The following is a 16377-nucleotide window of genomic DNA, read 5'->3' as shown; positions in this document are numbered from 1 at the left end:
ATGCCTAGTATGTAGCTTTTAACAAATTATCATCCCTAGAAGCATGATGTTGTATGTGACTAAATCTCTCTAAGTTTCTCATCAATGAGACCATCTCCTGAGAACATTGAGTCACCCCCTCACGCTGACTGTCTAGCATTGTCTAAACTTTCTATGTGAGATTGCATGGTCCAAATAAAAATTTGATAAAAAGGCTTGGGTGTTTATCTTTAGTTGACTATATTACCTGAACCTATCCCTGGAAGCTTGCTTGTCGTATGCATCAAGTCTCATGTTCTGCTGAAACAATGAGCATAACCCGATGGCTTATTCTGATTGCATAGTCATCAACATAAAAGTTGCTTGTCTGGTCCTAAAATGACAAAGGGTTGTTCATGTCCCTGACCTCCTAGTCTGAGGTATGACATGGTACCATTATGAGTTAATGGTGAATCTTTGATTCTAGAATGCAACATAATCTATGATACAAAATTTTAAACCACTTCTTGTTCATGAGTTAAACTGTTTACGATTCACATTGATTTTACCTGAGCATGACGGAAACAATCCATTTTTTCCCCTATCTTCTTAACAAAACTTAATGATTCACTATGTTATACCACACACTAGTAAAAGTTTGAAATTATGTGCCGATGGCTAGTCTATGTACCGTAGACTATCATACTCACCAACCCATTCTTGCCCTTATGTTCTTCTTTAAAGTTTTATGATTAAGCGTAATGTACAGTACGTTGATGAGAGATTGAAAAATATATACCGATGGTTAAGCTAAAGCACCACATTTTATCACACGCATCATACCACTCTTGCCCTTCTCTTCTGATAAAAGTGATTAATGAGTTAGCATATGACACCACATGCTGATGAGATCTTGCAATACTATGTCAGTGAATGGTAGTTCATACCCATACTATCAGGCGACATCATAGTCCTATACTAGACTACAATGTTGCATCTCTAATACTCTCCTCTAGTTCCTTCTCCTGCTGATGTCAAAAAGGGGTAGAACTATCTTGTCAAAGCTAAAGAAACTTATGATAGTTTAGCCAATCTAAGGGGGAATGAAGCCCAGATCACCAATATTTGTCGTCCGCTTGTTAGGTCATAATTATGTGGTTTGGGCTAGGCATCTATCTTGTATAGGTCTTGGTGGGATGTTAGAGTGTGTTGTGGTGGTTGTGTTTTGTTAGTGGGTGTGTGCGGCCATACACGTGTGTGCAGTCGCACACGCTATGTGCGGCCATACACGTGTGTGCGACTGCACTTATGTGTGCTGGAGTGGGTAGTATTTAAAGGGTTTTCAGTTTGTCAGTAAGTACGAATGAACAGTGACGTGTATGTGTGTAGTTTTCAAGGTGTACCTGACATTTATGAGTAATAGATGTGTGCATGCTTGATGTTATTTCTCTTCTACTCCGTCTACACTCTATTTTGATTGTTATTATCTCATTGATTACTGATTTAGATCCATAGTTTGGGACTTACAATTGGTATTAGATCCATTTCGGTATCAATTTGAAGCATTTTAGAGTGTGTGGTTGCAAAATTTTGCTGTTTTTGAAGTGCATTTATACTTTTTGATCAAGGAACTGTTGTTATTCACTGTTTTCAATAGTTTGATATCAAAATTCCTTAAAGCAAATATGAGATTCTTACATGTGCGGTTGAGATTTTTTAGTGTGTGGTTGAAGCTTTGAAGGTGTGCGGCTGAGACTTTGAAGGTGTGCGGTTGGAACTTTGAAGGTGTGCAGCTGAGACTTTCAAGGTGCGCGGTTGGATCTTTGAAGGTTTGCGATTGAGACTTTGAAGGTGTGCGGTTGGAACTTTGAAGGTGTACGGTTGAGACTTTGAAGGTGTGCGGTTAAGTGTGCGGTTGAGTGTGCGGTTGGAGTGTGCGGTTGAGTGTGTGGTTGGTGTGTGCCGTTGAGAGTGCGGTTGGAGTGTGCGGTTGAGTGTGCGGTTGGTGTGTGCAGTTGAGTGTGCGGTTGGTGTGTACGGTTGTGATCTGGTGCACGGCCGTACATGGGTGTACAACCGTAATCAAGTGTATGGCCGTAATCCCTTGTGCGGTTGTAAACCCTCTCAGTTGTTGGTCAACCCATGCTTGTAATGACCTAGGTTCCCAAACCTAAATAATCTCACTCATTGTGCAGGAACAACTACGGAGGAATGTCGTCAGACCTTGGTACGTTGACAGTAGTTGTTCCTGGCACATTGACAGGAGACATCTCTCAACTGCACGCCATTCAGACTTTTAATGGGGGCTATGTTTCCTTCGCGGGAGGAAACGGAGGAAAGATCAATAAAAAAGGAATAGTTATAAATGGAGTACTGAGTTTTAAGAACGTCATCTACGCTCCTGAGTTAAAGTGTAGCTTGTTGAGTGTCTCACAGATCAGCTTATGGACTACGGATAATGATATAAGGTTAAGCAGTGAAGACCTCGATGCTTTCTTTGACACTGTCCATGATGTTGTGCAACCTAGATAGAAGGAGTTAGTGGTGTTCTCAAAGTGACGTCTCCAACTTTTGATCAGATGGCCGACACCTTTCAACCGATATGGATACAACTTCAAGGATTCGTCCCCTTGATTCTGCTATTCCTACATCTGTGCCATCCACAAGTGATTCGACACAGACAAAAATCTCCCTGCCTTATGTAAAAAGAAGTCGACTCGATCCGAGGCATGTAGTATTTATTCAAGATCAAGAACCACCAGTCCAACCCTCCACAGCTGCTACACCATCTCAATTGACCCTAAAAGGACCAAGTAATGTTAGATCTTCATTTGAAGTCGGGAGTTCTTCTGCTCCTGGGGGTTTTTCTCCTCCACAACCTGTGCATGATGCTGCCTCTATGAGGCTTTCCAGGTTTCTTGCTCAACATGATTTGGATCCTTTACCTCGTGGAAATGAATATCAATAGGTGAAGGAAGTTCAGGGGGAGCAGACCCATCTATCTCAGAGCTCAAGGAGGAGATCACTACTCTTAAACAGAAAATCATCGAGAAAGACGTTCTGATCGGAAACCTCGATATTCGAGTTTCCGAGCTTGAAGAAGAAAACTTTCAGAAGTCGAAACAGATCTCCGATCTCCAGCTTAATCTTGGTGCCCTATCAGCAGGTTACTTTGACTTTATTGCAGAATTTAGTGACAAGTTCAAGACCAAAGTCGAAGAGCCTTGCGCAACTGCAGTGATCAACTTTCAAGATATCGATTGTGCTATTCGTCTTGATTGATGCTAAGGATCTTCTGCAGTTCAGGAAACCAGACATACACACCTTTGTGACGTTGATCAAGAAGACCTGAGTTCATGCTAGCGACAAACCAAGGGGGAGATTGTTAGGTCATAATTATGTGGTTTGGGCTAGGCATCTATCTTGTATAGGTCTTGGTGGGATGTTAGAGTGTGTTGTGGTGGTTGTGGTTTGTTAGTGGGTGTGTGCGGCCGCACATGTGTGTGCGGCTGCACTTATGTGTGCTGGAGTGGGTAGTATTTAAAGGGTTGTTAGTCTGTCAGTAAGTACGAATGAACAGTGACGTGTATGTGTGTACTTTTCAAGGTGTACCTAACATTTATGAGTAATAGATGTGTGCATGCTTGATGTTATTTCTATTCTACTCCGTGTACACTCTAATTTGATTGTTATTATCTCATTGATTACTAATTTGGATCCATAGTTTGGGACTTACACCGCTGCTTTATCATCATGAGAAGTCATTCATCTTCTCGGGGGGAGCATTCGTTAATATGAAGAGTTAAAACTTCATTCTTATTCTCAGGGTGAGCACGAGTTAAAGAAATTCATTGAAGATTAGTTTTGACATCATCGGATAGGGGAGATTGTAAGGTTACACCTTATGATCTGATGAGTTAAACACTATACACATCCATCAACGTCAACATATACTCTACTATCAGCGCCAACATATAAAGTTTATTAGCGTAAACTCTTAGTATAGTTATTCTACGTAATCTTTTGTATATTAGGTAATGATATAGATAAGTATAGAATAGATAACAAATCTGGTGTCTTTGTTATGAAGATCGATTCTTATTATAAATAAGATACAATCCCTTCAATCAAGGGATATACTTGTATAGATTAGTATATAATCCACATTAGGGTAAACCCTAATGTATAGAGTTTGGCTTTGTGTCAATCGTATTTGTGACAATTCGTCTTCTTGGTGAAGACAAAAACCCTTTCTTGGTGAAAGAACAATTTGGAGAACTTTTTGTGTTATTTACTTTCCGTCCTTTGTTTTTCTTTTTAATTAGTTTACTTTTGTTCTTTATATTTGAATTTTATCCGATCGATACAAAGCTTCAGCTCTAAGTTTAAAGTCTTTACAAAAATCGGTCTTTACATAGGGCGTACCTCCTGGTACATCGGGCGTAGTTGGTTAATGACCCGATGGATTTCTTTTAAGTACATTGGTCGTACGAAAGAGTATCGAGGGCATACTCACAAAGATTCTAAATCCTAATTTTTAGGGTTTGGAACCTATTTAAAGAGCTTAATGGCCTCTCCTTACCTCCACCCTCCATCCCTCTTAGCCATCATCTCGAAACCCTAATTCTTGTGTGCAAGTTTCGAAGCTTTTTTGTGATATTTTGGAGTTTTTGTGGTTAAAGAGGACCTTTGAAGTTGTGGTGTTGCTCTCAAGCTTTTGGATCCAGATTCTTCTCATCGTTGTGCATCTTTTGGAGGTATAAAGTTCAAATCTTAACGCTTGCCTTGATAAATCTTGTTAGGTTGCAAGTTATGACCATTTTGTCCCAAAGATCGTGGTCTCTTGAGTATTTTATACTCCATACCATTTGAGCTGTCCTTTCATGCATTTTAGAGTGTTTAGTGTCTTAAAAATGCAAGCTTGGTCATTGGTATTCTTCAAGTTTTAAATGGTTATATGAGTTAGAGTTTTAGTTTTGGGCTTTTTGTAGCCAAGTAAAGACATAAAGGTTGTAACTTTATGATTTTAGACATTTAATAGGCTTAGATCGGAAGCTTGGACGTTATGTATTAAAGCATTTAAGATATTAAAAGAGAGTTTGGACTTTAGGGGGTTACGCTGGGCGTACTCCTAAGTACGCTGAGTATAGTATGTTGTGGCCTTGTAACCCATTCGAGATCAAGTTGTACGTTGGGCGTAGTACAGAGTACGTCGGGAGTACTTTCAGAAAATCTTTTAGGCCGTTTTTGGGCCTTGGTCCATTATGGGTTTTGGGTCTTGTCTAGTTGGGTCATGTGTGGGAAGGGCAAAATGGGTCTTTTCCCTTAGTAAGTTAAAGGATGAATTAGACCTTCGTTTATGGGGTTAGAATCCCAATTATTAACTAGAATTGGTTTTGGGTTATGATTAATGTGAGGAGCAGTAGTAACAGCAAATCGAGTGTGTATTTCAAATATCTTCAATTAAGGTGAGTCTACTAACTACGTTTGTGGGTCAAAGGCACCAATGCCAGCCCACCAGATCATTTATGTAGGATTCTAGCAATTATATGACTTTTATATGTTTGTATGATTGGGTTGAAATAGACCCCAGAGTTGGTCCCATTATTTGTTCATTGGGTTGAAATAGACCCCATGGCTAAGCCCTAGGGCTAGGCCCATATTTGTGTATTGGGTTGGAATATAAACCAAGGTTAGACCCACTTGTATGATTTGTATGTGATACTTTGGGGAACTCACTGAGCCTTGTGCTTACAATTTTTGTTTATGGTTTTAGGTATTTTCGGTACGAAAGGGAAGGACCTGACGTGATGACACAACATCCTCCCCTCATGATTTCCGCACTTTTTGGATATTTGTACTCTGTTATTTTGATATTGTATTTGGTGATTGACTTGGAGATATTTGGTGAATGAAACTATTGGTTTTAAAAATGAAAATTTTTATCACTATATTTGGGTTGTTACATAGATAGAACAAGGCGTATTGTTGTTTGCTTTACTACCGAATTAAAAGTTTATGTATAACCAATTCCTTTAGTTTAGTGGATTCCAATCAATTTAACGACTTACATATCTATTTGGGTTGCGTTTAATTTGATAAACCCACTTACGCCCAACTATATTTGCATTTGGAGGTTTTGGAACTAAATCCCAAGTATGGTTATGATGAAGTGCAGAGATTTCACTACACATAGCATCCCACCTTTCAAGTAATTTTTAATCTTGGGAGAAGGTGGTTGGTTCGATAGAAATACAATATGTAGTGTTGGCTTGATAAAGAAGATGATTAGGAAAAGCTTTAGGTCGTTGAGTGTTGTCATCGTTTCGGGTAGTCATTTGATGTGAAGGAGTAGGAATAGGAGGAAAAGATATGCGTTTGGTGGTCAAACCAACAAATGATGGGATAAAATAATATTAATAAAACTCAAATCACTGCTATTTCTAATACTAAAAATAGTATAGAGTAAGCAGGGTCGGTCCACAGGAATACAGGACTTCTTATTTTGCCATATTTTCACATATAATACAAATAATATTAAAATGGGGGATTGTGTTTGAGCTTGAATTAAACTTCATAAATAAGAAAGATTGATAACAAACGCAATAAAAGAAGTACATTTCCGATTCTGACTCTTATACATGTATTATGTTGAAAGATGTAATATGATTATAACTCATGTTCAATCTAGGTTGGTAAGTTGGATATTAATAAACTCTAATATCCAAATTGGCAAAAGTATTTTATTCAAAACAAGCTCTTCAAATAAAACTTCATTGAATTGATTCAATTCAAATAAGCTCTTGCATCAAATCATTAAATGACATTAAGTTCTTGCAATAATTACCAACAATGTTTAACATTCCTCTTAAGCTTGGGAATATAAACATTTAATCTTTGATTACACTAATTTTAATCTAATTACAACCAAGTAAGTGTGTGTTACTAACATCAAATCATAAAACATATACGAATTTCATAATTTGATTAACTAGATTGACTAGAACCCTAATTCATTGATCAAGTGAAAAAGAGAACCAACCAAACATATAATTAAGATCAAATCAAAGATTACTAGATGTTAAACACAAGTAAATTTCAAGTTACAACCTAACAACACATACGTAAGAATTCAGATTCGGAAATGATAATGAAATCAACCACACATATCTAGGTTGAACTACAAATCAAACAAGTTTAAACTTCAAATTGACTTACAAAAAGGAAATTAAAGTGTTTACAAGTGTTAATCTACTTGCAAAAGTTCTGAAAATCGCCTTCCTCTCTCCCAACCTAACTCGTCACAAAACTGATTGTCCTATTATAAGAAGACAAAACCTCTTTAAAACTGCCGAGACGTTTACACGGCCCGTGTAAATTAAAGGGTGCCATTTACACGGCCGTGTAAACAATAGAAGTAGAATGCTTAATCTTTCAAGGTCATCGAAGTAGACTGCCCTTGCATGTACGTTTACACGGCCCGTGTAAATTAAAAGGGAGAATTTACACGGCCGTGTAAACTTCTGAGATGCCAAATTCTACATTCTCCTTCTTCTGAGCTCCAAACTTCTGTAACTCTGTCTCCAGTTCTTTTAAACTTTCTCCAGCGATTTCCAACCTTCAAAAAGTCCCTGAAATATCATAAAAGTGTGTGAATGGAATTGCATCATGAAAAATCCCGAAAAATATGCAAAATGCATGAGTTTAAACCTAAATGCAATGCACTTTTATGAACTAAAACTACAAAATGAATGCATGAAATGCACCTAACAATATGATAGGTGGGGAGGTGGGTGATGTAGGTGAAGTTAGTTCCATATAAGGGATAGGAAATGACGTCGGGTTTCGAGGTAAAGTATGGACAGTTGTGATAGTAGTCGGAGGGTAGATAAAAATGGCGGAGACATGATAGGATGCAATTTTGTTTCATGGAAAACCACATGACGCTAGACATAATTCTCTTGAGTATGTGGATCAAAGAAAATATATCCTTGATAAATGGAAGTGTAACCAAGAAAAATGCAAGCAATGGACTTTGAAGATAACTTGTGAGGTCAATTGTGACTAAGAAAGGGATAACATAAACATCTAAAGTCACGCAACACATAATAGTATAGTGGACTATGAAATAATAACTCAAATGGAGATTTATTATTAAGCATGGGTGACGGCAAACGATTTATCAAGAATGAAGCTGTAGCATAAACATCATACCAATATTGGTAAGGAAGATAGGCTTGAGGAAGTAAGGATCGGGCTACTTCAGAAATATGGTGATTTTTGTGTTCAACCAAACCATTTTGTTGTGGGATATATTGACACGATATTCAATAGGTGATTGTAGATGCAAACAAAATTTGGCCCATTTGTCCTTGGGTAAGCTCAAGCACCCCGTCACAGTGGAAGAATTCGATGGGTTTGGACAATAGTTTTTCCATATGGGTCTTAGAGTGTCAAAATGTCTCTAAAACCTACTGGTTAAAGGATATATCCATGTAAAATGACTAAACTCATCAATAAATGTAATAAAATAGCGATAACCTGATCGTGAAATCACGGGGGATGGTCCCCATATATCTAAGTGAACAATTTCCAAGGGTTATTGACATTTAGTAGAAATTTGCAAAAAAGGTAAACGTATACTCTTGGAAATGTTACAATCATGACAAACATTGTATCTATTTATTTTTTCTAAGTGATGGAATACTATTATGAACATATGGTGAATGATGTCCCAAGCATGAGTGCCAAATGTGACTAACTGTAGTGGAGATCAAGGCCTTTTTACATATGGTGGAGAACAGCCACGACTAAGGTCTTGACAAAGATACCAGCCCGTGAGAATTCAATGGTGTTGGACAATCGATAAAAGGTTTTTGGTAGGACCAGGGACAGGAAGGACATTTTTAAGGCTTAAAGAACAATTTGGTAGCTTAAGTGTTGAGTGTCCAATATGAGATATGTTAAGAGCCATATACCGTTTCTGACAATAATACTTTCTTTTCCAGTATAGACCTTAGCTTCTTCGTGAATAGAAGAATCTGAGATCATATGGGCAGTGGCGCCAGAATCTGGAATCCAAGTTTCTACTTCTTCACAAATATCGGATAAATAAAAATCAGATGTAAATGCAGTATAAGCTGTGTATGTTTGTTTAGTCATTTTTTATCTGCTTGAATATTATTGAGTATAGGCCCATATAGAGAAGCGATTAGGTCAAAAAGAAGAGCACCAAAAGAAGATCGTGACGACGTAGCTAGGTCCAGTGGGGGCGTTATGGACTTCCCATTGGTACGGGTTATATCCATACCCGTGAGTTTGTTGGTAGGATCCATGTGATGTACAAAGAAAGCGTTGATCATATATGATGAGTCATCACCTGCTCTTCCAAAATTAGCGTTGATGAAGGTGCCGAAGGGAGATGGCGGAGGACCACCACGACCACAACCTCCTCTGTACCCTCGATTTCCTCTAAATACTCCTCTACCACGTTGATCTCGTCCGTTAGCGCCTTAAAAACCGCCAAAATTCTCCGAAAAAAATGATAGTGGTAGCACATATCAACTTTGTGCCCTTGTTTTCTACAAATTTAACAGATAACTGATGATTTTTCATTGTGTGGAGGAGTATTCGGTGATACGATAATTTACTTTGTTTGATTGTCTCGAAAATCTTTGTTCATGTACCAATAGTTTTGGATTCTAGAGTGATAAACTTTGGAGATTGATCACTGTTTTCAATAATTGTTGTCAGATTGTCGAAGGAGGCGTCTAAGCCGTTCAAGCAGTGCAAGACTAGATTTGATTCTGGTACAATATCTCTTACAACTTTAAGTTGTTCATGAATTCGTTTTAATTTCTAACAATACTCACTGATTGTAATTCAATTTTGATTGATATTTTGCGGTTCATTTCGGAACTGAGATTCTTATGCGAACTTCTGCTGAAGATATAAGTTTCTAGTATTTTCCATAGTTCAACAATAGTGGAGTCACCGATTGAAACTGGAGCAACTAATGGACTTAAGGTGTCATTCATACATGATTGGACGTAGTTGTCCGTTCTTTTTTCAAGAATTAAACGCATGAGTCTTTTCATTCGGTTTGAATAATGACTAGTTGTGAAACCCGTATGTTATACGGGTTGGATAAAACAAAAAAATTAAATATAAAGGTTTGAATAAAAATTTATTTAAATTTAAAATTTAAAATTTGTATTTAAAAGGAAACATATTCAATAGTATATGAGTTGTAATATTGTAATTTAATGATTATTTTCAAATAAGGCAATTATTAATTAAGGTGTAAATATGATGTATTAATTAAGAAAAATAAACAATGAAAAAATGACACATTGAAAAAACATTTATTCAAAAATACCAAAAAATGACATGTGTCCAAGTTAATGAAAAAATGACATGTGGTAAAATTATTTTCATTTATTAGGAAGGATTCATCAACAAGGTTATCTAGTGGGTGTTTGATAATGCTTTTTAAAATGTTATTGACTTATTGGCCTTTTAAAATACCAATAAGTTAAAAAGGTTAAAAAGGTGTTTTGCAAACAATAACTTTTTAGTTAAAAAAATGGTTTTTCCATAAAGCTATAAATTAGTGACTTTTCCAAAAAGTGAGTTGGAGAAACAATTCCAAATAGAGTCATCAATATGCTAAGAACTTGATGTATCCAAACCAAATAATTTTCCCAATCTAACTCTATTGAGGTAATATTTGTGATAGGAAAAGGATGGGTTTGTTTGTTTGTTGAATCTTTACCACTACTGCTTGTCATCCTAGAAATTTTTTATTGAGATCTTGGAGTAGAATAAAGAAACTGAAAAAGTAATGTTATTTCTTGAAGTCTTGATGCTAGAGTTTTGGTGAATTTGAATTCGAACCTTGATGTGCTGATGTATTCTTGATTTGTTGATGTAATCTAGAAATATTTGTTTCAGGGATGAAGACAAAATGTTGATGTGATAGGTGCATTTTTATGCACCTATTTTGCATGTTTATTTCCGTCTTTTTATAGCATTCCACTTCATAATTATTGCATTTAGTTGATTATTAGGGTAATTGCATATTTCATTAAGAATGTCTGGTACTTCACTATTTTTGATTTATTTTGCAGGCATTATGGAGCATGGAACGTGGAGCTTGGATGCACGGATGCATGGAGCTTGGATTCTTGGAGCTTTAGAGCATGCAGAGAAGATGAACCGGTCATTCCATGGAGGAAAGCATTAACCCGAGTCATTGTTGCATTGTCATCATAGTAAAGGATTACGTTTGAAACGCGGTTCTTGTCACATTGACACGGGTCGTGTTTGTCCTTTATCATCTCATATTTGAGCAACATGACTTTATGGTGAAGCTAGACTGAAGATGGAGCCAACAGTGAGGATGTGTTTGATTTTTAGCAAAAAGCATGGGTCATGCCAAAAACACATGGTCGTGACAAATGGCCATGCCAAAAACACATGGGTAAAAGGCATGGGCATGCCAAAAACGCATGGCCTCATGGTATGCACGTGAACTTTAATTAAAAGAGCAGAAGAACGTCATTTGAAGAGAGAACGGTTTTTGGGAGCAGTTTCTGGCGATCTAGGGCAATTTTGGGAGAATTCTTGGAGTTTTTGAGGAGACTTAATCATTGAAAACATTTGGATTTCATTTTTGTAAGCATTAAACATTTCAATTCCATCATTTTTCTTGTTTGATTTGTTCTTAGCCATGTGTGGCTAAGAAACCCTAGTTTCTAGTTCTTGTTCAAAACATGTTGATTGCTTGACTTGAAGCATATGATTTGATGTTTGATTTGTGATTTTATTCTAGTGATTATGTTTTTGTTTAAACTAGAATCCTTGAATTTGATTTGTGTTTGATTGGCCACTTTCATGAATCGAATTCTTGTGCAGTTAATTAAATTTTAGGGCACCTAATCGTTCTATTAAGTTAATAATTGATAACAAGCAATAAGTTTTCTTATTGTAAAACATATATCACATGTTTTCACACTTTCGAGCGTATGAGAAGAAATGAACATTGTTGGGAAGCTTGTACAAAACTTAATGCAGTTTTTCAATACAATCTAAGAGTGTGTTTAGGTTGAATTAGTAAAGCTAGGTCTAGTCAAAGAGCGTGTTCTGGTTAGATAATTTGGCAAGCGAAAGGTGTTAGAGCGTGTTAATATCTTTCAGTGCTAACTTAGAATAGCAATCATGAATTACATCAAGTCATAATCAAGTTGAACAGCAACATTGAGAACTAGAACTGGAAGCACTTTTACAATTTGTTTACAAATCTGTTTTATTTTGTGCATGTTTTTAAAGTAGATTGTTATTTTCATTATTTGACTTTTGCAAACAAAACCCTCATTTGTGACCGAAGTACCTTGTGCAAAAAGGTATAGACTTTTGTCCCGTGTTTCTATGGTTCGACCCTGCTTGCCTTGTACTACTTTTTAATGCATTAAAGCAGTGTATTTGGAGTCTATTGTACCCCTTCATTTGTTGGGTTTGACACCCCTAACATGATGTAAAAAGAAAATGAGAAAAAAAGTTCTTTTCTATAAGAAGGAAGGAAAAGGGATTGAATCCGGTCGGATTATGAGGGAGGGATATAAAAATCGATTTAGGTTTTCGATTTCCATAGGTGAACAAATTGACGAGTTCCACCTTCAAAGTTTGATTTTCGATTTAGGGTTCTGATTTTCAGTTCATTGAACAAATCCTAGCCGGAATTGAAACATAGTCTTCTTTAGTCATAAATTCATCAAACAAAATGTAGCCGAAATCAAACTCTAAATCGTCTTCTTTAAAATCGAACCCCAAACCCTAGATTTAGAAATCAAATTTCCAAGATGCAAGGACTGGTTGCTGGAAAATTCACTCTTGGTAGGAAAAACTGACCGGAATATTCATGCTTAACGGAAACATTTTTGGCCGAAAAGGACGTAGGGAACAAAAAACCCCATAATATCTACTCATATCAACACTTTTTTAAACAATGCTAATAAGTTCAGTGGCATATCAAAGACAAAAATAAGTTATATATATCCTGATAAAATAAAACAAATATTTTAGTAAAAATGTAAGAAATTTTTTGTGCGTATATTTTTTAGCAAACCAACAAAATAAATTATTAAATGAATAAAAAAATAAGATGATTTGTATGCATACTCTCTCTCTCTCTCTCTCTCTCTCTTTACATATATATATATATATATATATATATATATATATATATATATATATATATATATATAGAGAGAGAGAGAGAGAGAGAGAGAGGTAGGTTCAAATGTTTTTCACATCTATTGTGTGCTATAATGCACCAATAGGAATTTAGTACTACTTATATGTATATTAAATGCTATCCATACTTATAACTCACTTTTATGGAAACTAATTAAATTCGTTATTAACGTCAACAATAATATTCTTTCAGAATGAATTCATATCTAGAAGAATGAGAGTGTATTCCAGCAGAATGAGAGTATATTCTAGTAGAATACACTTTTGTTCTTCATATTCCATGCAACTTTATAGTAGTTTAAGCGGATGAGTCCTGAAACAAAATACGAACTCATATATAAACACCTAGATGCGAATTCATTATGAAAGAATGTTATTGTTGAGATTAATGACAGATTTAATTAGTTTTCATAAAAAGAAAATTATAATTATGGATATCATTTAATATACATATAATTATGGAAATCATTTAATATATATATATATATATATATATATATATATATATATATATATTAATTAAATAATTATTTAATTTATTAAATTCCTATTGATGTATTCTAACACACAATAAATATAAGAAACAAAATAACCTAGCCCTATATATATATATATATATATATATATATATATATATATATATATATATATATATATATATATATATATATATATATATATAAGCCAGATCAAATTCCTAAAAATAACATCTTCATGTTTCAACTTTCAGTAAATCAAGCAAAAATCTATTTTTATGACAATTTTAATAAATAACAACAAAATCATCGTAAAAATAATTCATCAAGATTTTTTTTCGGGATTTGATTTCTGAATCATGTTATTTCTAATTCATCTGATGATTCCTTTTTTTGTTCGTGTATATATATATATATATATATATATATATATATATATATATATATATATATATATATATATATATATATATATATATATATATATATATATATAATATGATCACTTTTTCAATGTTCATTTTAAAATTTATCTTATATCGGAAAAAAAAATTAAAATATGCAAATTCATTAGTTTTAACTTCTTTCCTCAATGATATTCAAAAAAAAAATCCTTAACATGAGCATCAGATTCACATTATTTGAAAAAAGGTTTTTTAGAGCTTGTTTTCTATCAAGAAAATAATAAAAAAATATGTAAATTCATCATGTTTTTTTTTAACTTCTACACATACATATATTCGGTTTTTTTTTTTCATTTAACGTAAAATCTGCGCCATATACACATACATAGAAAAACGTTTGTTTTGATTTTTTTTCTTCAAAAAATAAACTTCTCTAGCAGTGTCCTAATTTCATATGTACGTTAGTATATATATATATATATATATATATATATATATATATATATATATATATATATATATATATATATATATATATATATATATATATATATATGCACACTAACAATAGTGTCCTTATCATGCACATTTGAGTTTGTTTCCTAATAATGCACAATAGTCTCCTAATAAACTTCTCTAGCAGTGTCCTAATAATGAACATTTGTGTTTGTGTATAATTTTATAATATGGAAAGTGGTTGAAAAATGATGAATTTACATATTTTTAAATATTTTTTTTTCAATAAAAAATAAACTTTAAAATGTGATCCTATTTATCCTTAAAAAATTAGTAATCTTTTATATATATATATATATATATATATATATATATATATATATATATATATATATATATATATATATATATATATATATATATATATATATATATATATATATTGGAAAAGTGAATATATGGTTATTATGTATGTAACATTAGGTATAAAGGAATCGAAATTATTTTCATTTTGACTAAAAAACACAATTTTCTTTTTTTGTTAACTTTTTACTATTGTTTTTTGAACTTATTATTTTTGATATCGTAATTCATCTCCAACATCTATGTATTTTAAATGTTTTTCTTTATTTGTCCTCTAATTGGCTTTATAATTTTCATCGACATCTACTTTATGTATACTTGCATGGTTTTTTTATAAAACTCCATAAAAATATATAAAAAGCTAACATAAGCTATAATAGAGGATGCAAAAAACATGATAGAGATAGTTGATTGTAGTTTGTTAAAATAATATAGTTTTTGATGGTTCTATATCTAATATTAGAAACATCACATCAAAATATTTCCCAAGTATATATATATATATATATATATATATATATATATATATATATATATATATATATATATATATATATATATATATATATATATATATTATTTACGTTTATGAATCGTTATCCTAAAACTAATTAACAGTTTAATGATCAAATATTATTTGTTTTCTATCATGAAATATGGATGGATTAGTTATACTGATAGCCTAATTGATGGGCTTCTTAACGACTAATAGTCTTAACGTAAATCCAAAAGGTTGGGCCCATAATGAAAGTCTACACTACAAGAAAGAGAAATGGATTCCAAAAGAAAATCGAATGCTAGATTTGATTGGGCTTCTTGTTTCTTAAATACTTAAATATATAGAAATAAATTTTGTTATTTTTAATGGAATTTAAATTTCATTATCTTTTATATTTTCATTATCTTTTATATTAATATTCTTTAAAACATATATGTTTAAGCCACAGAGGACATTATTAATAGGTAATGGGGTTATTGTCATTATAACCAAACAAATTTTAGTATATTGGTTTAAATGATCTATTGTGACTATTTTTCGTATTTGAAGGGCATAAACTTATGTTTTACCTCTCCTTCTCCCTATTTCTCTAACCTTCTTCTATAGTTGATTTGCTTCCATAAGCACAAATCGAAAATCGTGTTCTTCCCCACCCATCACTTCACCTTTCTCAAGCTTTTCACCCCTTTATTGTTTTTGTTGTTGATAATTTGGATCTTCAAAACCGAGATAGTTTTCTATCGACTTATTCATGGTGGTGGCGGTGACGATGAAATGTAAAATGTGCAAAATCAAAATTTGGTGACCTGATCAGTATCTTGGCTGGGCAATCCGGATGGCTCCTATTGTTCATTTGAGATTTCTCTTCGGAAATCGATATGCATTGCAACTGCGATTGCAGTCATGAAGAATTTAGGCAAAAAAAAACCTTAATCATAACAAATCCGAGCCTCCGTTCTACCATTTG

The sequence above is a fragment of the Lactuca sativa genome, chromosome 5 (assembly GCF_002870075.4).
Source record: "Lactuca sativa cultivar Salinas chromosome 5, Lsat_Salinas_v11, whole genome shotgun sequence".
In the NCBI taxonomy this organism is placed as follows: domain Eukaryota; kingdom Viridiplantae; phylum Streptophyta; class Magnoliopsida; order Asterales; family Asteraceae; genus Lactuca; species Lactuca sativa.
Note: the sequence above shows the minus strand (reverse complement) of the source record.